The sequence below is a fragment of the Monodelphis domestica genome, chromosome 1, assembly GCF_027887165.1.
Source record: "Monodelphis domestica isolate mMonDom1 chromosome 1, mMonDom1.pri, whole genome shotgun sequence".
Classification (NCBI taxonomy): domain Eukaryota; kingdom Metazoa; phylum Chordata; class Mammalia; order Didelphimorphia; family Didelphidae; genus Monodelphis; species Monodelphis domestica.
Window position 1 is genome coordinate 202,634,780 of NC_077227.1, and position 23,541 is coordinate 202,658,320.

At 39.9% G+C, this 23,541-nt stretch overlaps 1 long non-coding RNA gene across 4 annotated transcripts in view; it reads left to right on the plus strand.

Annotated features, from left to right (window-relative positions):
* LOC103105381 (uncharacterized) overlaps positions 1–23,541 on the plus strand; it is a 59,867-nt gene that overhangs the window by 9,717 nt on the left and 26,609 nt on the right. The window contains exon 4 of one of the 4 annotated variants that reach the window (XR_008914897.1): positions 2,223–2,388. The exons of the other annotated variants lie outside the window; for them this stretch is intronic. This is a non-coding gene — a long non-coding RNA (uncharacterized LOC103105381). The remainder of the gene's footprint in view (positions 1–2,222; positions 2,389–23,541) is intronic. 4 annotated transcript variants of the gene reach the window in all.

Sequence of the window (23,541 nt, forward strand, 5' to 3'; positions counted from 1 at the left end):
TACAAAAAAGCCAACTCTATTAAAATATAGCCTGTAGTAAGGGAGACTTTGACCATCTGCAATCTCGTAGCAGGTCTAATAATGACAATAATCTTGAAGTGACAACGGGCATAAATAACATTTCCATATAGCTACAAAAACTCTAATGTAATATGAAACTATCCATGGTTTCTATTGGTGACAAAGTCACAGATTCTGCTAATACTGCTATGATTTGTTGTCTACATTCATCATTGAAGGGAAAGCTCAATTTTCCATTAGAGATGAGTGAAAACAAAAGATGTAATTGTTTTTGCCATCTAGTTCACAGACCCCCTGAAATCTATTCAAAGGACTCTGCTCTAGAATAATAACAATAACTCCAATTCATCTAGTACTTGACAGTTTACAAAGCACTTGACATACATTATCTCATTTCATACTCATAACAGGTCTGTTTTACAAGTAAATATATTGAAGTTCAGAGGGGTCAAGCTTACAAGAGAGTAATTATCAGAAGAAGAATTTACACAAAGGTCTTTGTGACTCCTAGTTCAGAGCTCTACCTATTAGCTATGTTTTCTGTTCTATTCTATTCTATGCTATGCTATGCTATCCTAGTCTATTCTGTTCTGTGCTGTTCTATACTATCTTATTGTTGGTGATGTTGTTCAATACTATCCAACTCCTTGTGATTCCCATTAACCACAGCAGACCAATACTCTTCATGAGGTTTTCTTGGCAAAGATACTGAGGTGTTTTGCCACTTCTTTCTCCAGCTGGTGAAGGCAAAAAGAAGTTAAGTGATTTGGGGGCCTTCAGGATGTTTAGGGAGGACTAGCTCCTCTGGCATGAGGGCTTGCCAAGCCCTTTTCAGATCTGTTTATCTTCTTTGATGTTCACCTTTCATCCAACACTTACCTGTTGCTCCAAGAAGCTTTAGCATGTGCAGCAACCAAACTCCAATAAAACCTTCTCAGCAGATAAGCTAAACTAGGTTGAGGGTAACTGATGGGCCTCAAACCCATAGGTGAGTTAGGGGGATGTCTACCCCAAGCAGGTGAAGACATTCCCGGGCAGAATTGGAAGATGAAAACAGTTTGTTCCAACAGCCACAAAGGCAGCTGAAGCAGACACTGTGGAGGGCCTAGAGCAGTGATGGCAAACCTTTTAGAGATGAAGTGCTGGGTCCTGCCCTCCCCCCAGGCTGAGTGCCATGCCCCTCCCCGAGTGACAAGCTTGCCCTGCCCTGTCCCTAAGCCAAACAGGGGAGAGAGAAAGCTCTCTCATTGGGCTGTTGGGCAGAGGGAACAGTGATGTGAAAAAATGTTGCCAGGCAAGATGGAGAGAGGATGGGGGGGCAGCTCCACCCAAGTCCCTCTGCCTTTCTAGTAACAAACACTGAGTGGAGTGGAAAGGGCAGCCATGTGCCCACAGAGAATGTTCTATGTGCCATCTTTGGCTCTTGTGCCATAATCATTTGATCAGACATTGAAGAAGCTGCATCCTGAGCCATCGCCAATCATCCTGACTTTTGTCCTGCCACTAGATTTGGATGCCTCTGAAAAAGAGAGGGAGGCTGAAGACTTTATGCAACTGTATCACTTAAATCCAATTTATGAGCAAGTCAAGCTATCACACTGTGATATTGTTGGTCCTCTTTGAAGACAAGGGACAAAGAACAATCCTATCTTATATCCTGCCCTATTCTATTCTATTATCAGTCTATGACCTTTCCCATAACCAAAGAAAGCACATGAACGACCACCTTGCACCCTAAGCCATGTCCATTCCACCCAGATCACCCCAGCTTTCCAGGCCATCTTTGACTCCTGTTTCTTTATCGCTCCCATTCAGATTGTTTTAAAATTTAAATTTTTGCCTTATTCTATCATGACCTGTGACTCCCCTTTTATTCTGACAATGAAATCTCTGAACCAAGTTTTGGTCATCCCCCACCTGGACACACTGACCTCCCACCCATAGCTTTGCAGTTTCCCATGGCTGCCATTTTGTTTCCTGCCTGTATGACTTTACAGGAGATATCCTTCATACTGTTCATTCTCTTCCTCTTCCTCTCCCTCACCATTGGAAGCCCTGGCTCCATAAAAGATCCAGATCAAGTCTCTCCTCCCCTCTCCACTAAAGATCTTTCAAAATCTCTCAATTGTTAGTGCTTTCTGGCCTCTGAAAGGAAATACAACTCACATTTACTTCCCTGAATCTATGTTGTTTTCCCCCAGGAGAATGTTAGTTGCCTCTGAGCAGTGCCCCTATTAGTCACCAGGGGGCATCAGAGCCCCCCAGAAGAGGTTCACAGGTTCCAACCTTCCATTTCATGTTAAGTCCACTGGGGCAACCTGAACTGGCAATCAGGAAAGGGGGATCCTCAGGGATAACAAGAACAAAGTAAGTGCAATAATAGTAACAAAAACAACAACAAAGTTATACTTTAAGGCTTTTGATACATTTTGTAGACATTATCACAAAATGATGGAATTTTAAAGTTGGAAAGCCATCTAGTCCAACCCATAAGAAAAAAAAAGGAATCACCACCACAGGACACCCAGCAAGTAATCGCCTAGTTTTTGTTCAAAGACCTTCAGGGAAAGAGAACACACTCTCTCCCCAGGGAGCCCTTTATTCTTTTGGATAGCTGTATCCCCAGTGCTTAGCACAATGTCTAGCACAGTGTTGTTGTTGTTCAGTTGTCTCAGTCGTGTCTGATTCTTTGGGGTTTTCTTGGCAAAGATCTCTGAGAGACTTGCCATTTCCTTCTCCAGCTCATTTTACAGATGAGGAAACTGAGGCAAAGAGGGTTGTGACTTGCCCAGAGTCACACAGCTAGGAAGTGTCCGAGATCAAATTTGAACTCAGGTCCAGTACTCTAACCACTGCACCACCTAATTGACCCTCTGGTACATGGTAACCTAATAAATGTTGATCTTTTGCAATTTTCACCCATTGCTTTTAGTTCTACACTAGTGGACAAAACCCAAACCAAACCAAAACAAGATGAAACCCTCTTACACACAACTGTCTTTCACTGTTCCCCAGGAGTCTTCTCTTCTCCAAGTTAAACATTCCCAGTTCCTTTAACCAATATTCATATGGCACCACCTCAAGACACCTCAGCATCCTAGTAGGTAGTCTTCCTCGGGACAATCCAGCTTATCAATGTCCTTTCTAAAATGTGGTTCCCAAAACTGGCCTCAATGTACCCCACAGGACTGGACAGAGCAGAGTACCGTGGAACTACCACTTCCTCCATGAACTGAGCCTAAGATTTGATCCTTATGTGACCCATGATCTTCTGCACTGGGGCACCTCCTGTGGAGTTGGGCATTTGTACTTTGTGAGCTCCAGGGGAGGCATTAAGGATGACACCAGTGCTACTAGCCTACATGCACTGGTGGTGCTGTTGACAATTATATGGAAAACTTTAAATCTAGAATCCCTGCTGGCGGTGTAATATCCCTGAACAACTTTCAGGGATCCAGGAGAAAAAAAACACCATTCATAAGCAAAGGATAAACTATGGGAGTGGAAACACCGAGAAAAAGCAACTGCCTGAATACAGAGGTTGAGGGGACATGACAGAGGATAGACTCTAAATGAACACTCTAATGCAAATACTATCAACAAAGCAATGGGTTCAAATCAAGAAAACATCTAATGCCCAGTGGACTTACGCGTCGGCTATGGGGGGTGGGGGGGAGGAAAAGAAAATGATCTATGTCTTTAACGAATAATGCTTGGAAATGATCAAATAAAATATATTTAAAAAAAAAAATCTAGAATCCCTGCTAAGAAAACCCCATGAATAGCTATGGAGTCACAAAGAGCCTGACATAACTGAACAACAAAAATCAGGTCCTGGAGGCCTAGCTCCAGGTACTCCTTCAGGGCTCAAACTGAAGGCTTCTACCTGGTCAACTACCCTCCCCCTTGGGCTTTAGGAGCCTGTTTCAAACTCCATCTCCTGACTTTGAACATTTTCTTTTTTCCCCTCAAAACACTTACCTTCCATCTTACAATCAATACTGTGTATTGTTCAAAGACAGAAGAGCAGCAAGGACTAGGCAATTGAGATTAAATGACTTGCTCAGGATCACACAACTATTTCCATTTTTTAAAAAAATTAACTTGCTGGTCATTTTTTATGATGCAGTGGCATTGCATCCCAATCATATGCCACAGATTTGTTTAGCCATAGCTAAGAGGATGAGACAGTTCAGGGTGAGAGTAAGCAGAGGAAAATCCTGATAGACTATAATGAAGAGGACAGGAGGATGCCCTGCCAAGAGGATTAAGACCTTTTTCAGTTCTTGAGCAGATGCTAATGCCCTGCACATGCACATTGGATATAACCTTCTCTCCATGAATTCACCACCTAATAAAAAATGGGGAGCCAGGGTGGGAGATGGAATGGAGAATTCTGTGTGCAGGCAGCATTCTTAGGTAACGTACAAAAAGCACTGGATTGAGATTTGAATACTGGCCCTGGTCACCTCTATAAACCTTGGGCATTTCACTTCTCACTTTCTTCATCTGTAAAATGCCTCTGAGGTCCTTTCCAGCTCTAAATCCATGATCCTCTCCCATATCTCCTTTCCTTCCTCCCTGCTTCCTAGCTCCCCTTAATATATTGTCTTCCTCTATTAGAATATAATTTCCTCGGGTGCAGAAATAGCCTTTTTGTTTTTATCTGTATTCCCAGTACTTAGCACAGTGACCTGGAACATAGTAAACAATGAATAAATTTGCTATCTGTCTGTCTATCTATCTATCTATCTATCTATCTATCTATCTATCCACCATCCACCCACCCACCCATCCATCCATCCATCCATCCATCCATTCACCTACCTACCCATCTATCTACATTATCTATCTATCTATCTATCTATCTATCTATCTATCTATCTATCTATCTATCTGTCTGTCTATCTATCTATCTGTCTATCTATCTATCTATCTGTCTATCTATCTGTCTGTCTATTTATCTGTCTGTCTACCCATCTGTCCACCTACCTATATATCTACCCACCTACCTTCCTACCTACCTATCTCTCTATCTGCCTATCTACCTACCTATCCATCTATTTATCTATCTATTAACCCACTGGCTTATTTATCTCTCCATCCATTTGCCAATCATCTATCTACCCATTTATCTATTTACCCATCCACCTATGTATCTATCTATTTATATCTATCATTTATCTGTGTACCTGCTCTCTGCCTATCTACCTACCTACCAATTTGCCTATCTATCTCTCCATTCATCCACATGTCTATCAACCTACCTATAATCTACCTGTCTACCTACCAATTTATCTGCCTGTTATCTACCCACTCATCTGTCTATCTACCTATCTATAGCTATCATTTATTTATCTACCTGCCTGTCTTTCCACCTACCTATCTACCTCCTCATCTATCCATACCTATCTACCTTTCTAGCTCTGTCTCTCCCAAATTGAATGTGAGCTTTTTGAGAGCAGGAAACTGTCTCACTTTTTCTACTGGTCTCCCCAGCTCTTAGCACAGTGCCTGACACATGGTAAACACGTAATGAATTCATTGATTGGGGGCTTTGTTCCCCCTTTCAGATCAGTTTTGCTTTCATGTAGAGTATCCAACTTTTCTCTTTGCCACCAGGGGGCAGCAAGGCCACAGAAATCTGGCTGTGGGTGGCCAAATGGCTCTTTCCCAGCACCTTGGCTGAGCCCTTGCTCCCTCCTTCCTCTATGCGCGCCCTCTCTTTGGCGCCCCTCCAAACCATGGTGGGACTGGGTTTAGAGATTCCACCAAACCAGAGGTCGTTAGAGCTAGAAGCGTATTCAGAGACAGAACTAGGAATGTTCCTACCTGAGCTAGGCGAAACCGAAAGCCCCCTCAGCTGGAGAGAGGAGACGGGAACCCCAGGATAATGCCACTGACATTCAGAGGAGAAGGGCTTACCCTAGTGGTCAATTAGAAGCTTCCTATTTGGACTAATTATTGCTAATTAGATGGGGGTGTCAAGTTTGCTTTTTTTGTTTTTGTTTTTGTTGGGGGGGGGGTCCTGACATACTTTGCCGCCCTTCATCCTCATCCCCTCCAGTCTCTCTGAACCACCAGCATCCACCTTCACATCCTACCCAGTTAACCACTAGACCCTTCTGCCTGCCACTATTGACTTGCTAGTCCCTTTTTAAAAGTGTATTTTTATTTCATTAAATGCTTCCCAATTAGTAAAAAAAAAAATTTTCACTTTCATTTTTTAAAATTTTGAGCTCTGAACTCTCTCCCTCCCTTCCCCCTTGAGGAGTCAAGCAATATGGTATCCATCAAATACATGAGGTCATACAAAACTTATTTCCATATTTTGCTTCTCTCTTTTGTTTTTTTATATAGAACTCATTTTATTTTCAATATCACTAGAATATAGTAACTTTGTTCATTTGAAATATTTTTTACAATTTAGAAAACAGAGATGAATTTTTTGTCTATTTCATGAGTAGTGTTTATGCCCAAGGAATTCATTACCTGATGACTAATCTAGGAACAGGTTGATTCTCTATATAGAATTGAAAGAAAGATGCGAATGAGAATCCCCCAAAAGGACCAGGCGTGGAGGAGTTTGCTACTCTCTTTTGGACCAGTGGCCTCCAATTTGCAGCTGGCTCTCCAGAATCCATGCCCCTGGTCTCCACAGAATTGAATCTACTCATCTTTGGAATGCCAGCCCTAAATCTCAGCCTTCTTGTTTAATGTCAGAGATGACACTAAACATTAGATGACCCCAATCCCCAAATTATACTTCACCTTCATGTCCTCTACAGTTGTCTACTCAAGACATCTCATCCTCTTCTCCTTTCTATCTCTCATCATAGGTATAGTAATCAAATCAATAGTGTTATTGTTTTGTCTTTTCTCCCAATCACCATCCCTGTGACATCCCCTACAATTCTAGGCAAAGTCTCTCTTCTTTGACCATCACTTTCTAGATGTGGTGTCTTCCTCTATTAGTATGGAAGTTCCTTGAAGGCAAGACCTGTATCTCTTAACCTCCATGTTTAGCATGGTAGCCTGGCACAAAACAAATGCTTAATAAGTGATCTTAAAATTCATTAGGAGGCAACTCTCCTATTTTACCCCAGTGACCAGCTACCTCAAACACTTTATTGGGAAAATTCTAGACCCATCCCACCATTGCCAAGCCCACTGCTGGTCTCTCCTGGTCTCTAGTTGAGGTGGCATGTCCCAGATATAAAGACCATCCATAAAGGGTCTATAGGAAGAGAATATGCCTTAATCCAACTTCCTCAGATCCTAGTGGAGAGGCAATGATGCTTCATGGATGGGCCAATCCATCAGCAGAAAAACCATATTAACTATAACCCTGTGGAGCTAACAGGCATTATCAGTTGTGGGAGAGAGCATATAGGCATAATTAATGTGCAAACGTATGCATGGGGTCATAATTTTTGGCACAAGCACTCTAAATTTGTCATTTAGAGACAAAGTCCCAATATTGTCTCACTCAAGGTATATGCCCCCCCATAAGCCCTAAGACCACCCTTTTTGTCTCTCTTGCCAGTCCAAGGATTCTAAGGGTGACATTGGCCTATTGACTTCACTTATCAATAGCACTGCTATTTCTTTTTCAAGCACAATTCTTGCTTAAGTCAGAGGCTCTTGGTTCCACAACCATGCATGGTGATGTTGTATTATTTGGAATGGGAGACATATCTGACTTTGATAGAAAAAAAAATAGGAAGAGGGGTGGAAGGATGAGAGGGTTGAGAACATATGTCAAGCATCAAGAATGGGGAGAATATTTTATAGCTAGAATCTTAGTCATGGTCACTTAGTTAAGTGACCATTGCATCCAGACCCTTTGTTTTACAGATGAGGAAATTAAACTCTAAAGTCATAAAGACATGGAAGGAGTGTGGTACAATGGAATGAACACATTTTTTATTTATCCTTCTTTTTTGAAGAGGTCCAGTGACATCATGACTTTTGAATGAATTCGATTTAAGCGAGGCAGTGTTGTACAAAGCCATCAGCATCATTCTCTCTTCCAGAATCCAAAGGCAATACAAAAGTCAAAATGATTGGTCACGGCCCCAGATACAATAGAATAAACACTGGTTCTGAAGTGTTAGAGTTCTTGGGTTTAAATCCCATTTCTGATGGTTACTACCTGGGTGACCTTGGACAAGTTACTCAGTTTCCTCATTTGTAAAAGGAGAAAAATTGTACTAAAAGGCTTTTGAGATCCTTTATTATTCTAGACTCTTGATTCCAATTAAATGAGTTGGTCAGCAAGTAGAAAAGGAAATTCTAGAACTCAAGTCCCCTTACTATAAAGCTAGAATTTAGCATCTTCATTTTCTTACCAGCTCTGAACATAGTATCTATCCCTTGGGGAAGGGGGTTTCCAATTCTACACATTTTTTCAACCCCTCATGGGGGCCAAGAACTGTGCTAAGAATTGAATATACAAAACTAGATAGCTCATTGGATTTGAAAATTAGTCAGACGAGTTCAAATTCCACTTCCCTCAAACCCTTGCTAGCTATGAAACCCAGGATCTATCACTTAACCTCTCCCTGCCTCAGTTACTTATTTGTAAAGTGGGGGTGATAACAATAGTGCCTACCTCACAGGATTGTTCTGGAGGTAAAATGAGATATCTGTAAAGCACTTTGTAAACTTTAAAACACCATATTATAAAGACAGAAATGACAATAGTAATAAATGTAAACTCTAAAGAAAATAGAACGCAATTTCAGGTTCCAGAAGAGAGCCCAAGGGGCATTAGAAGGGGTGTACTGGAGGGGATGACCCTTGAACTGAGCCTTGAAGGAAGCTGGGGTTTCTAAAGGAGTGATGAGTAGGGAAAGCATTGTCAGCATGGGTGAGTCACAGCACAGGAGGAGGGGCAGGTGGGACAGCCTGTGCAAATGGAACGTGTGATCTCTGAGGAATAGCAACTAGGCAGTTTGGGATGAAATACCAGAGAGAGTCATGTGAAAGCATTCTAGAAAGATAGATGAGAGCCAGCTTGCAAAGGGTTTTAAATGCCAAACAGAGATTTTATCCCTGAGGCAATAAAGAGAAGTGAAGCTGTTTGAATAGAGGAGTGATAGGGTTTCTTTAAGATTTATGTGAAATGTGATTGGAGGGAGTTGGCTTTTTTTTTTTAATTTTCAATTACATGTAGAAACAAGTTTTGATCATTGTTTCCCACCGTTTCACAATTCAGATTCTCTCCCTTCCTTCCACTCCCTCAAGGCAGCAAATAGTCTGATATATGTTATACCAGGGTTTTCATGTGATGTGGTACATGATTCTAATGGGCACTATGGTGCAAAAAGGAATGACGAGGAAGATGCTTTCAGAAAAGCCTGGAAAGACTGACAGGAACTGATGCGGAGTGAAGGGAGCAGAAGCAGGAGAATGCAATAACAGCAATATTGTGCCATGACCAATTGTGAATAACTTAGCTATTCCCAGCAACATGATGATCCAGGACAAAGGGCTTAGGATGAAAAATGCTAGCCACCTCCCGAGAGTCTGAATGCAAATCAAAGCAGACTACTCCACTTTATTCTCTTCAGGTATTTCTCTGTGTGTGTGCACACTCGCATGTGTGTTCATGCCTTCTTCCACGACATAATAAATATGGAAATAGAGGGGGGTTTTGGTAGCACATGCATAACCAATATCAAATTGCTTACTATCTTTGGAAGCAAAAGGTGAGGGAAGGAGGGAAAGAATGTGAAACTCAAATTGTTAGAAAACAAACACCAAAAATTGGATTTACATGTAAAGGGGGGGGGGTTGGAAAAAAAAGATTTATGCAGAACATGATTTTCATGTCAACTCTATAAGATAGATGGGTAATGGATATATGGTTATCCTCATTCTAGTGAAGAAATTGAGTCTCTAAGGTTAAGTGACCTAGTTTAACTACTGTGCCACATAACTGTCTTAAGGTTTGGGAGTCAAGACGACCCAAGTTCAAATCTGGCTTCAGACACTTGTCAGCCGCACGATCCCAGGCAAATCACTTAACCTCCCTCAGCCTCAGTTTCCTCATCTGTAAAATGGAAATAATATCTACCTCCCAGAGTTGTTGTGAAGGTAAAATGAGATGAGATAATATTTAAGTGCTTTATAAACCTTTAAGTGATATATGTGTGTATGTGTATAATATATATATATATACCTTAAAGTGGCATCTGTATATATGATAAAATATATATGTTAAAAATATGTTTTTATATCTATACACATATATGTGTATATTATGTATATCTTAAAGTGGTGTGTATATATATTTATATATAATGCTTTAAGGTTTATATGTGGATGTATATATATATATATATGCTATTTTGAGGTTTATATCTATACGTGTGTATATACATATATATATATATATATATATATATACTATTATTATTATCCAAGCCCAACACTCTGCCCTTTATATACCTAGCTGCCTCCAAAGACATTGCATTGATTGCATCAAGCTTCAAAATTACTGCAGGCCACCTCAATGACATCAGTGACCAATTAGAAGATATGGACTTAATCCAGAAAAAGAGTTAGAAAAAAGAACAAATGGGGGCAGCAAGCTGGCACAGTCAACAGAGTTCCAGGCCTGAAGTCAGAAGGACCTGGGTTCAAATCTAGTCATAGGCACTTCCTAGCTGTATGACCCTAGGCAAGTCACTGAACCCCCAATTGCCCAGCCCCTGATTAAGAATTAACTGAGACAGAAAATAAGAGTTTCTTTAAAATGTAAAAAAAAAAAAGTTTTAAAGAGCAGATAGGTGGCCCCAGCCATAACCCCTTCAATGACATTAGTGACCACTTAGAAGATAGGAGTTTAATCCAGAAAAGGTGTTAGAAAAAAAGAACAAATGGGGGCAGCAAAGTGGCACAGTGGATGGATGGAGCACCAGGCCTGGAGTCAGGAGGTTCAGGGTTCAAATGTGGCCTTTGTGACCCTGGACTAGTCATTGAACTCTAATTACTTAGCCCCTACTATTCTTCTGTCCTGTATCTAATACTTAGTATCCATTCTAAGACAGAAAGTAAAGGGTTTAAAAAAAAAGAACCAATTCCAGAAAATCTCTTGTCCCCACTATTCCATGCAGTTGGTGGGGCAGCCCACTGAGCTAGTCTATCAGTACAGATAAGGAAACGAGGTCTGAGGAGATTAAGTGATTTTTCTGTGGCAACCCAGGCAAGAAGTAGAAGGAATCACACCCTGATTCTCTGACATGAAATTTCCACCTCCTCAAACTAGAGCAAGCAGGCAAACAATAAGCATTTATTCGGTGCTTATTATTGCCAGGTACTCTTGCCAAATGGTGGGAATATAAAAACAAATAAAACAAAACAACTCCTGCTTTCATAGAACTTACATTCTACCAGAGAAAGATGGCAGCATTGACTAAAAGGAAAAAGAAAGGGTTGGATTGCATTTGGGAAATTATATGGGACTTTTTCTTTAAATTCTTACTTTCAGTCTTAGAATCAATACTAAATATCAGTTCCAATACAGAAGAGCAGTAAAAGCTAGGCAATTGGGGGTTAAATGACTTGCCCATAGTCACACAGCTACTGTCTGAGGCTAGAATTGGACCCAGGACCTCCCAACTCCAGGCCTGGTGCTCTATCCACTGAGCCATCTTGCTGCCCCTATACTATGTAGGACTGTCAACGACCTTCAAGCTTCAATATGATCCAAAAACTAATTTTAAAGAAAGCTAATAAATAATTAAATAATAATAATTGATAAATGGGCAAGGAAGATGAATAGGTAATTTTCAGATAAAGAAATCAAAACTATCAATAAAGACATGAAAAAGTGCTCTAAATCTCTTATGATCAGAGAGATGCAAATCAAAACAACTCTGAGGTATCACCTCACACCTAGCAGATTGGCTAACATAACAGCAAAGGAAAGTAATGAATGCTGGAGGGGATGTGGCAAAGTTGGGACATTAATTCACTGCTGGTGGAGTTGTGAATTGATCCAACCATTCTGGAGGGCAATTTGGAACTATGCCCAAAGAGTGGCAAAAGACTGCCTGCCCTTTGATCCAGCCATAGCAAAGAGATAATAAGGAAAAAGACTTGTACAAGAATATTCATAGCTGCGCTCTTTGTGGTGGCAAAAAATTGGAAAATGAGGGGATGCCCATCAATTGGGGAATGGCTGAACAAATTGTGGTATATGTTGGTGATGGAATACTATTGTGCTCAAAGGAATAATAAAGTGGAGGAATTCCATGGAGACTGGAACAACCTCCAGGAATTGATGCAGAGTGAGAGGAGCAGAACCAGAAGAACATTGTACACTGAAACTGATACACTATGGCACAATTGAATGTAATGGACTCCTCCATTAGTGGCAATGCAGTGTCCCTGAACAACTTGGAGGAACCTACGAGAAAAAACACTCTCCACATTCAGAGGAAAAATTGTGGGAGTAAAAACACTGAAGAAAAACAACTGCTTGAATACATGGATGGAAGGGATATGATTGGGGATATACACTCTAAATGAACATCCTAGTGCAAACAACAACATGGAAATAGGTTTTGATCAAGGACACATGTAAAACCCAGTGGATCAGCTACAGGAAGGGGTGGGGGAGAGGAGGGAAACAATATGATTCCTGTAACCAAGGAATAATGTTCTAAATCAACTAATTAAATAAAATTTTCAAAAAAAAAAGCAAATACCAATATTCTCCAGGACATGCTATATAGCTATGAGTCACAGAACACAGTAAACCCAAAGAATCAAAATTGCAGCTGACCCAAAGGTCAGTGAAAGAGACTCAAGGAGAATATATATTATTGTTGTTGTTTAGTTATTTTCAGTTGCATCTGACTTTTATTGACCCCTTTTGGATTTTCTTGGTCAATAAACTGCAGTGGGTTGCTATTTCCTTTTCCAGTTTATTTGACAGATGAAGAAATTGAGGCATGCAGGGTTGAGTGACTTGCCCAGGGTCACAGAATACTACAAACTCCAAAGAATCAAAATTGCAACTGACCCAAAGGTCAATGGAAGAGCCTTCAGGGGCTCACATATTAGTTCAGTTTATCACTAACCATAATTTACTCATATGAAGTGGCCTAAAAACTAGCCCCTAAGAAATGGGATTAGAAAAAGTGATTGACCAACCATTTGATAAGAGCCAGAAATGCTCATTTTTGTGTCTTTTTCCAGTTGTGTATAACTCTTCATGGCCCCCTTTGGGGCTTTCTTGGAAAATATAGGAGAATGATTTGTCATTTCCCTCCCCAGCTCATTTTTACAGATGAGGAAATGGAGTCACATAGGGTTAAATTACTTGCCCCAAGTCACACAGCTAGGAAGTATCTCAGACTAGATTTTAGTTCAAGAAAATAAATCTTCCTGACTCCAGACTCCACACTCTATCTTCTGAGTCATCTAGCTGCCTAAGGTACTGGTTAGACTTCCCAAATATCAAACTGGTAGGCTAGAGTGTTAATGTTTTATTTTATTTTGTTCTGTTAAAGTGAGAGGAAGGCCTCCAGCGTGTTGGGTAGCTACTCTAGGGAAGAGGAGTAGATAGAATTCTTGTAGTTAGGAATATCAGGAGTTCAAGTGTCTCCTATGACACTTAATAAATGTGTGACCATGGGCAAGTCATTTATTTTTTATGAGTCTTAGTTTCCTCATCTATAAAATGGATGGGATGGATTAGATAGCTTTAAAAAAAACCCTACCTTCTGTCTTAGAATAGATAATAAGTAGGAGTCCCAAAGCAGAAGAGCAGTAAGGGCTGGGCAACTGGGATTAAGTAACTTGCTCAGGATCACACAGCCAGGAAGTGTCTGAGGCCAAATTTGAACCTAGGACTTCCTATCTCCAAGTCTGACTCTAGCCACTGAACCATCTAGCTGCCCCTATATAGTTTCTAATATCCTTCAAGCTTTGAATCTTTGAGTTTAGGATCTATAATCCTAATTACTGACCAGGATGAGAAGGTTTATCTAAATTTTCTATCTTTTGCCAAGATCAAAAAAGTGAGCTTTTATTAATAATAATAAATATTATTATCAACCTTTAAACTTTTTTTTAAACCCTTACCTTCTATCTTAGAATCAATACTAAGTATCAGTTCCAAAACAGAAGAAAGGTAAGGGATAGGCAATGGGGGTGAAGTGACTTGTCCAAGGTCACATAGGAAATATCTGAAGTCACATTTGAACCCAGGTCCTCCTATCTCTAGGCCTGGCTTTCAATCCACTGAACCACCTAGCTGCCCCTCAAACATTAACCTTTAATAAGAATTTATTTGAATAACCAATCACCTAGTCAGGGAAAGAGAAATGTTTACAGGTTCATGAATAAGGAGAGAAGAAGGGAAAGAAAGCTCTGGTACCTGGGACCTGCTGCAAAGGGTGGGCTTCTTCAGTGCTAAGCCCTAGGCAGTCAAGGGGAAAGGAGGTGGAAGGCATGGGGACGGAAGCAGGTGTCCCCCACAAAAGAACTTTGGCTCCTGTCCAAGTCTCCCCTGGGTGGTCCCTGTGTTATCCACCAGCTGCTTCTAAATGAGCCTGGAGGAGTCTCAAACTCCAATTCTACATCAGATTAAAGTTTATTTGTACTGCCACTCTCTGTCTTTGTTCCTCTTTACAAATGATTATATATTCTTGGAAACAAAGGCTGTCTAACAGAGACAGAGAATTGAAAGGAACCTCAATGATCTGTGCCCTAACCACTCTCCCTCCCTCCCCACACCTGCCATCTTGGCTCACCTGCCCCAAGATGGATGGTAACTGAGCCAGGGACGAAGAGGGGTGTGATTTTATTGATGGCGCTTGGCAGGAGATGAGTAGGTTGGGGTCAGGCTGCTTCCTAGAGCATAGTCCAAGCTGCCCTAAGTTAATCACCCCACACCCTAACAAATACATCAGAACCTCACCCTAGGCTGGGCTTACTCCATAGCTCAGCCCATCACTGAAACTGGAAGCCTTAGAGAAAGACCAGTAGATTAGGGGGGAGCCTATTCCCAGTATATTCAGAGGTATCAGGGACAGATGCCTTACCCCTCTACATCCCTTGCCTATGAGCTGGAAAAAACCTTAGAGGTCATCTAGTCCAATGCCTTGGTTTTGTTTTTGTTTGTTTGTTTGTTTTACATTATACCCTCCAAAGAGTATAGATCATATCCTAGAACTGTGTTGGTGCACCATAGGTGCACCAGCAGCATTCATGTTGCTGGGAGGAGTTTCTCTCTTCCCTCTTTCCACTGTGCCTGAGGACATTCTTCATATCATCTACCCCTTTGTCCAGCAGCTCAGTGGGAGCACATCCTACCTTCTGGGTAAGGGGGTGGTCATATATGGCATGAGGGTGCAATTTTGGCACTTGGTCTCTAAAAGGTTCACCATCACTGCCCTAGAGGAACAATACCCTTCTGCATATGTGGCCATGCTGACTTCATTTTTGAGGGTTCACATAGCCCTTTATCTGGCAGGTCTCAGTACCCCCCCCTTCCCTGACCACTATACCTCTTCCCAGTTCACATTCTGATTTGTCACTGCATTGGAAATCCCATCCTTCTTTTCATCTCTAGTTCTGGAAATAGTAAGCAAACCAATACTAACTTTGGGAGTTATTTCAGGATAGGTCCATTTGATCTATAGCTCTACTATATTTCCCTGTGACTTCTCAGACCAAAGCACCCTGCTCTGGTTTCTCCCTCCCATTATATGTTGTCTCCCCTTATTAAAATGTAAATCTCCCACTAATGCATTATTGGTGGAGTTGTGAACTGATCCAACCATTCTGAAGGGCAATTGGGAACTATGCCCAATGGGCTATAAAACTGTGCATACTCTTTGATCTAGCAATACCACTACTAGGTCTGTATCCCCAAAGGCAATTGGGGTGAAGTGACTTATCCAAGGTCACATAGGAAATATCTGAAGTCACATTTGAACCCAGGTCCTCCCTTCTCCCAAAGAGAAAATTAAAAGGGGGAAAGGACTACTTGTACAAACATATTTATAGTTACTCTTTTTGTGGTGGTAAAGAAATCAAAATTGAGGAGACATCCATTAATTGGGGAATGGATAAACAAACTGTGGTACATGTTGGTGATGGAATATAACTGTGCTATAAGGAATGATGAACAGGATGATTTCAGAAAAAGCTGAAAAGATCTGCAGGAACTGATGCAGAGTGAAATAGGACCAGGAAAAACTGTACACAGTAACAGAAATATTGGACGATGATCATCTGTGAAAGCTTGGCTACTCTCAGCAATGCAATGATTTGGGACCATCCTGAAAGACTTATGGTGGGGGATGTTGCCCACCTCCAGAGAAAGAATTGTTGGAGTCATCTTTCATATCAATGCATTCTTTGTTTTATTTTGGGGTTTTGGTTACATAAGAGTGTGTTCTTACAATAGTGACCAATATGGAGGCGTGTTTTGCATGACAATAAATTAAAAATAAAAAAAGAGAATGTGAGTCCCCAGAGGACTTATCTATTGCTTTTCTATCCCTAGCACTTAACGTGGTGCCAATTTCATAGTAAGCATTTAATTAAGGCTTTTTAGTTTCATTCCTTCCTGAAAACTTTCACAACTGCTCAAATAGCCCCAGGTTAGGGATGAACTTCCAGAAAAGACTTGGTAGGTTTTGTGTATGTTACCAGCTCCTTCATTTTACATATGAGGAAACTGAGGTGCAGGTGCAGCTTTATAATAATAGCACTTATAAGATGCTTTAAAATTTGCAAAGTGCTTTACAAATATTATTTCATTTTAGCTTCATTACAACCCAGGGAAGGAAGTGCTATTATTATCCCAATTTCACAGATAAGGAAACTGAGTTATACAGAGGATAAGGCTAGAATGCCCAGGATCACACAGATAGCAGGGGTCTGGATGCCAGATTTGAACTCAGGTCTTCTTGAATTCAGATCCCAGCCACTGAGCCAGCTCAATAACCACTCCATGAGCTGTCCAAGGTCATACATGAAGTAAATAGTAGATCATGCTTAACATGGTCTGTTATCCTCTGCTTTTCCAAGGTGGCTTTTTCAAACCACCTACTCTTCCATGTTCCATTTCTTTGATAACATCTCTCAGCACCAGTTTTGGCTAGGTAATCCTTGGCAGCCTAATAATAATAGAGGATGACTTTATAGCCTTTGAAGGTTGGCAAAGCATTTAACATACATTATCCCATTTGCATTTCCCAAAAACCTTAATGTGTGGGTACTGCAGGTATTACCAGTCCCATCTATGGATGGGGAAACTGAGGCATGGAGAGTTTAAGTGATTTGCTTATACAGTATTTAAAACAAAGTCTATCCACTGTGCTATCTAGCCCCTCAGTCTCAATTTCTCAACTCAGTGAGGGGTTGAACTAGATCTTTTCTGTAAAAGTCCATTTATGGAGCAGCTACGTGACTCAGTGGATAGAAAGTCAAACCTGGAGACAGATCCTGGGTTCAAACCTGGTATCAGATCCTTTCTAACTGTGTGACCCTGGGCAAGTCACTTAACCCCAGTTGCCTAGCCTTTATGCTCTTCTGCCTTGGAACCAATACTTGAAATCAATTCTAAGGGGGGGGGGGGTTAAAAAAAAAAAGAGCCCATTCAGTTCTATATTCCTCGGTCACACAGATAGCATCTTAGAACTTTGAGAGACCTCAGAGTGGATCTAGTCCAATAGAAGATGAGGACAGAGATCATCTGACTTTATTTAGTCTTTGAGTCTCTATCACCTGGCATAGTCACTGGCATGTTGTAAATTCTTGTGGACATTGGTTAATCAATTGATTAATTCATACCCAGAGAGGATCATTGGGAGAATTTTGTGGCCTAGATCTGGATATAGAAATTCCCAAAGTGGAAATTCCCTCTTCCTTATGCAGATCAGCCATGGGGGGAGTCTATAATTTATATTGGGGAGTAGCCTGGGTCACTAAGAAGTGAGATGACTTGCCAGTGATCACACAGCTTGTTTGTGCTCCAGGTTGTATTTGAACCCAGATGTGATAAGTGTCTCCCAGTTCCTCCTCACTTCTACCCCAAATAAGTTAGGTCAGTTTTTGACTAAAAAGCAATAAAAATCATCCCTGAGACTTCGTCCCTCTCCGACCTCTGGCCATATTTATATATTAAGGCTTCCTGGCCACCTATGGATGTGAAAATGTCTTTCCTACTTGTACTGCATGAGATACCCACCCTGCCCTGACCGGACATGACATCTAACTGACCCCAGACCATTTTGCTGGAGTTCAGTCACTTCAGTTGTATCCAATTCTTCATGACCACATTTTTCAAATATTTTATTTTTTCCCTCAGTTACATGTAAAAATTATTTTAAATTTAAAAAATTTTGAGTCATTCTTCCCCTTCCTTCTTCCCTTCTCCCCTCCCTCTGAGAAAACAAGCAATTTGATGTAGATTTTACATGTGTGATAAAAATGTATGCTATTTTTCTATATTAGTCATTTTATGGAAGAGGGCTCAAAGAAAAAAATGTTTAAAAATATAAATAAAAATATATAAACAAATATAAATAAATGAAAAAGAAAATTTTAATAAATAAGAAAGAAAGAAAGAAAGAAAGAAAGAAAGAAAGAAAGAAAGAAAGAAAGAAAGAAAGAAAGAAAGAAAGAAAGAAAGAAAGAAAGAAAGAAAGAAAGAAAGAAAGAAAGAAAGAAAGAAAGAAAGAAAGAAAGAAAGAAAGAAAGAAAGAAAGAAAGAAAGGGAAATATAGTCTGTTTTTGGTCTGTATTCAGACTCCATTAGTTCTTTCTCTGGAGATTAATGGTGTTTTGCATCATGAGTCCTTCAGAAGTGTTCATGACCACATCTGGAGTTTTCTTGTTAGAGATACTAGAGTAATTTGCCATTTCTTTCTTCAGTTCATTTTACATATGAGAAAACTGAGTCAAACAGGGTTAAGTGATTGTTCAGAGTCTCCCAGCTAGTAAGTGTCTAAAGTCAGATTCAAATTTAGGAAAATGAGTGTTCTTGGCTCTTGGTCCAGTGCTCTACCCACTGCACCACTAAGCTGCCTGCTCCAGACTTTGCTTCCCAACCATTCCCATTGGACATCTTGACATCTGCCTTTTTTTTGTACATATATTCCCTCCCATCCATTCCCTACTTTCCACAGCTTGCTCTGGAATACAACCATTGCTTTTGGGAAAAGCACAGCAATGGATTGCTTACTATCCCTGTGACTCCCCAAAGACTCCCTTCACTGGCCATCACTTCCCTTGATGCACCGTCTCCCTCATTAGAATATAATTTTCTTGATGGTGGGGACTGTCAGTCAGTCAGTTAGCAACCATTTATTCAGTTCTTAGTATATGCCAGACAGTGTGTTAAACATTGGGTTACAAAGTAAGGTTCACGAACATAAACAAGGGCAGTTGGGTGACTCAGAGGAGAGAGAACCAAGCTAGGTGAAGAAAGGTCCTGGGTTCACATCTGACCTCAGGCACTTCCTCCCTGTGTGACCCTGGGCAAGTCACTTAACCCCTATTGTCTAACTCTTAGGACTCTTCTACCTTGGAACCAATGTTTTTACTCGCAATTGTAAGACAGAAAATAAGGGTTAGGTGTTTTTTTTTTTTAATGGCCTCCCTTGACATACAGTGACACTTAATAAATTGGTTTTTTCAATCATTCATTTGTTTATTCACTAATTCCTTCTTGGAAGAGAGCCTGTAAGGTAGCATTTTGCATAATTTGGTAGCATTGTAGCCTGACAACCTTGAACTCGACATTTTTCCAACTCCTGCCTGCACAAAGGAAGGTTAGCATGGAAATGAGTGCAAGGTAAGTTCTTACCCAGAACTCCAGCTCTAGTTCACAGAATCTGGCTCAGACACCTTCCAATCCTCACTTGGCACCATGCCCAGGATTACAGGGTGAGCATGATACTTGCCCAATACATGACTCTTGCCAAATCAATTTTTTAAACCCTTACCTTCTATCTTAGTATCAGTTTTAAGATAGAAGAGTGGTGAGCACTAGGCAATTGGGGTTAAGTGACTTCCCTAGGGTCACTTTGCTAGGACATGTCTGAGGCGAGATTTGAACCCAGGACCTCCCAACTACATGCCTTAGTGCTATATCCGTTGTGCTATCTAGCTGCTCCCAAGACTCTTTTTTGGACCTTTGCTGCATCCATCACCCTGGGCTAAGTGCTAGAGATACAGGAGTATTTCAAGGTTCATAGTTCTTTTCCTCAAAAGTAATACATCCATGAAATCTATAATTTTATTACTGTAGTAAACTCCTCTATCTAATGCAGATCACATCATCTGTTACTCAGTGGAGAATCTGAGGCAGTTGCTTAAGAAATAGATACAACCAGGGGACTTATAGCCACAAAGCTATAAATAAGGTGGAACCATAGGAGCATCATCCCAGGGTGCTATAATTTAGCAGGGGATCTGGGCACTCTAACAAGAAAGAAAAAAACAGTTGAACTTAGTTCCTTTCAGCAAGAATAATTAATTTAAAAAGAAAGCCACCAGATGGAGCACTTTCCTTCCCACTTTCCCAGGTTACTACTCTCTGTGGACTCTAGGTGAGATCCTCTGCTGACCTTACTCATTGTGTCCAAGGGTGTTTATCTTCTCACTAAATGGCAATATCATCCTGGTATCTCTCTGCCCTCCCAATAGAGTTTGTCTTAATCGATTACCTTGACTTGCCATTTTTCAGTGTTTGTCCTTGAAGTAAATTCAAGGGGGAGGTTTAATTTCTTCCCAGCTTAGTTGATGAAATCACAGATGATAATGTGTTGATGTATTAATAAGGTGTTAATACCTAATGTTCCCTTTACAAAGTGTGAACACCTGTCTCTGTTAGAATTAGAAGAGCACTGTGGAATTGTCTGGTCTGAAAATTTGGCCACTCTTCTCAAATAGAGAGAGAGAGAGACAGAGAGACAGAGAAAGAGACAGAGACCGCGACAGAGAGAGATAGAGAGAGATCTGAAGACTGAATTAATAGTAAGCCTAAATTACTAGTTCTCCAGCCAGTTCCTCAGTTCTAACAAGCATTGAAGGGACCACTCTTGGGAGAGGAAGGGTTATTTCCCCCATCACCTTCCATTAGCTTTGTCTCTTTGAAAGGTATCCACCTAATCAGTAGGAAAAAATAATTCAGAAATTAGAGAGAGATCGAGGCACGACTGAAGGAGCAGGGTGCTCTTGACTAGTGATTCTCAAAAAATTTGGTCTCTTGACTTTTTGTATTTTCATAAAAATTCTCCTTCAGGAAAAATATTTTATTTTTATTTTTGCCACTTACATGTAAAAATAATTTTTGATAATCATTTTCTAAAATCTTGAGTTGTACATTATTTCATCCTCTCCCTTTCCATCCCCAGAGGGTAAACAGTTTGACATTGGTTATACACATGCTATTATACAAAACATATTTCCATATTTGTCATGGTATAGAAGACACAAATCACTAAAAAATATTCATGATGAAAATAAAGTGAAGAGAATTTGGCTTTGTTCTGCATTCAGACTCTTTTAGTTCTTTCTCTGGAGGTGGATATCATTTTTCATCATAAACCCTTTGGGATTATCTCAGATCATTGTATTGCTGAGAATAGTTGAGCCCTTCACAGAGGATCATCATACAATATTGCTGTTGCTGTGTATAATGTTCTGGTTCTGTTCACTATACTCTGCATCAGTTCATTTAGGTTATTCCAGGCTTTTCTGAAATCTTCCTATTCATCATTTCTTTTAGCACAATAGTATTCCATCACAATCATATACTACAATGCATTAACCCATTACCCAATTGATCCTCTCACTTACCTTCCAATTCTTTACTACCACAAAAAAAGCTGCTATAAATATTTTTGCACAAATGAGTCCTTTCCCCTTTTATAAAAAAAATCTCTTTGGGATGCAGATCTAGCAGTAATATTCCTAGATCAAAGAATATGCAGAATTTTATAATCTTTTGGACATAGTTCCAAAATGCTTCTCAGAATGGTTGGATCAGTTCACAACTCCACCAATAGTGCATTAGTGCCTGTTTTCCCATATCATTCCCTACATTTATTGTTTTCCTTTTCTGTCATATTAGCCAATCTGCTAGGTAAAAGGTGCTACCTCAAAGTTATTTAAATTTGCATTTCCCTAATGAGTAAGGATTTGGAACATTTTTTTCATATGACTATAGATAGACTGTCCTCATCTGAAAATTGCCTATTCATATTCTTTGACCATTATAAATTTGACTGAGTTCTCTACATATTTGAGAACTAAGTCCTTTGTCAGAGACACAAGCTATAAAATTTTTCCCCCTAATTTTCTGCTTCCTTCTAATCTTGGTCACATTGGTTTTGTTTGTGTAAAACCTTTTTAAATCAACGGAGCAAAAATTATCTATTAAGATATAAATCTTAATGTTCACTGTCTCTTGTTTGGTCATATCTTCCCTTATCTATAGACCTGATAAGTAAACTATTCTACGCTCCCCTTATTTACTTATGTAGCACCCTTTATGTCTAAGTCATATGCCCATTTTGACCTTATCTAGGTATATACAGTATAAGATGTTGTTTTAGGCCTGCTTTCTGCCATACATTTTCCAGATTTCCCAGTAGTTGTGTCCAACTCTTCATGAAGCCATTTGGGGGTTTCTTGGCAAAGATACTGAAGTACTTAGTCTGCTATTTTCTTTCCCAGATTATTTGACAGATGTGGAAACTGAGGCAAATAGGGTTAAGTGACTTATCCCAGAAGAACTCTAGAGTTTAACAAACATTAAATCACTGCAGTCATTTTATCCCATTGGTCCACCACTATATTTCTTAACCAGTACTACATTGTTTTGATGATTACCACTTTATAATATAGTTTGAGATCTGGTCCTGCTAGGCCACCTTACTTTAAATTTTTAAATTACTTTAAGTTTAGAGTTTAATATAAGAAAGAATGTAAGAAAGAACCTATTTACTCTATTCAAATTATTTCTTAATCATGTTATGTATTATAATTAGTTGATTATCCTTAACTGTATATTAATGTTTTTAATACAAAAGAAATAATCACTACCTTTATGGAACCACATTAAACTGGATAATGCTAATTAGGAATTAGAAAAGGAGTAAAATTATTTATTTAGCAATAAGACAGGAGTCAACACAGATAGGGATAGGGGTCCAGGGGTCAAATTATTTCACACATACAATTTTGAATAATAACGTTGACAATGAGTACCCTTGCTTCACCCCTCATCTTATTGGGAAGGCTTCTTGCTTGTCTTCATTACAGATAATGCTTGCTGGTGGTTTTAGGTAGATACTAGTTATTGCTTTAAGGAAAGCCCCATTTATTCCTGTGCTCTCTAGTGTTTTTAATAGGAATGAATGTTGTATTTTGTAAAATACTTTTTTTTGCATCTATTGAGTTAATCAGATGGTTTCTGTTGGTTTTTTTATTAATATGGTCAATTGTGCTGTTTTCCTAATATTGAACCAGCCTTGCATT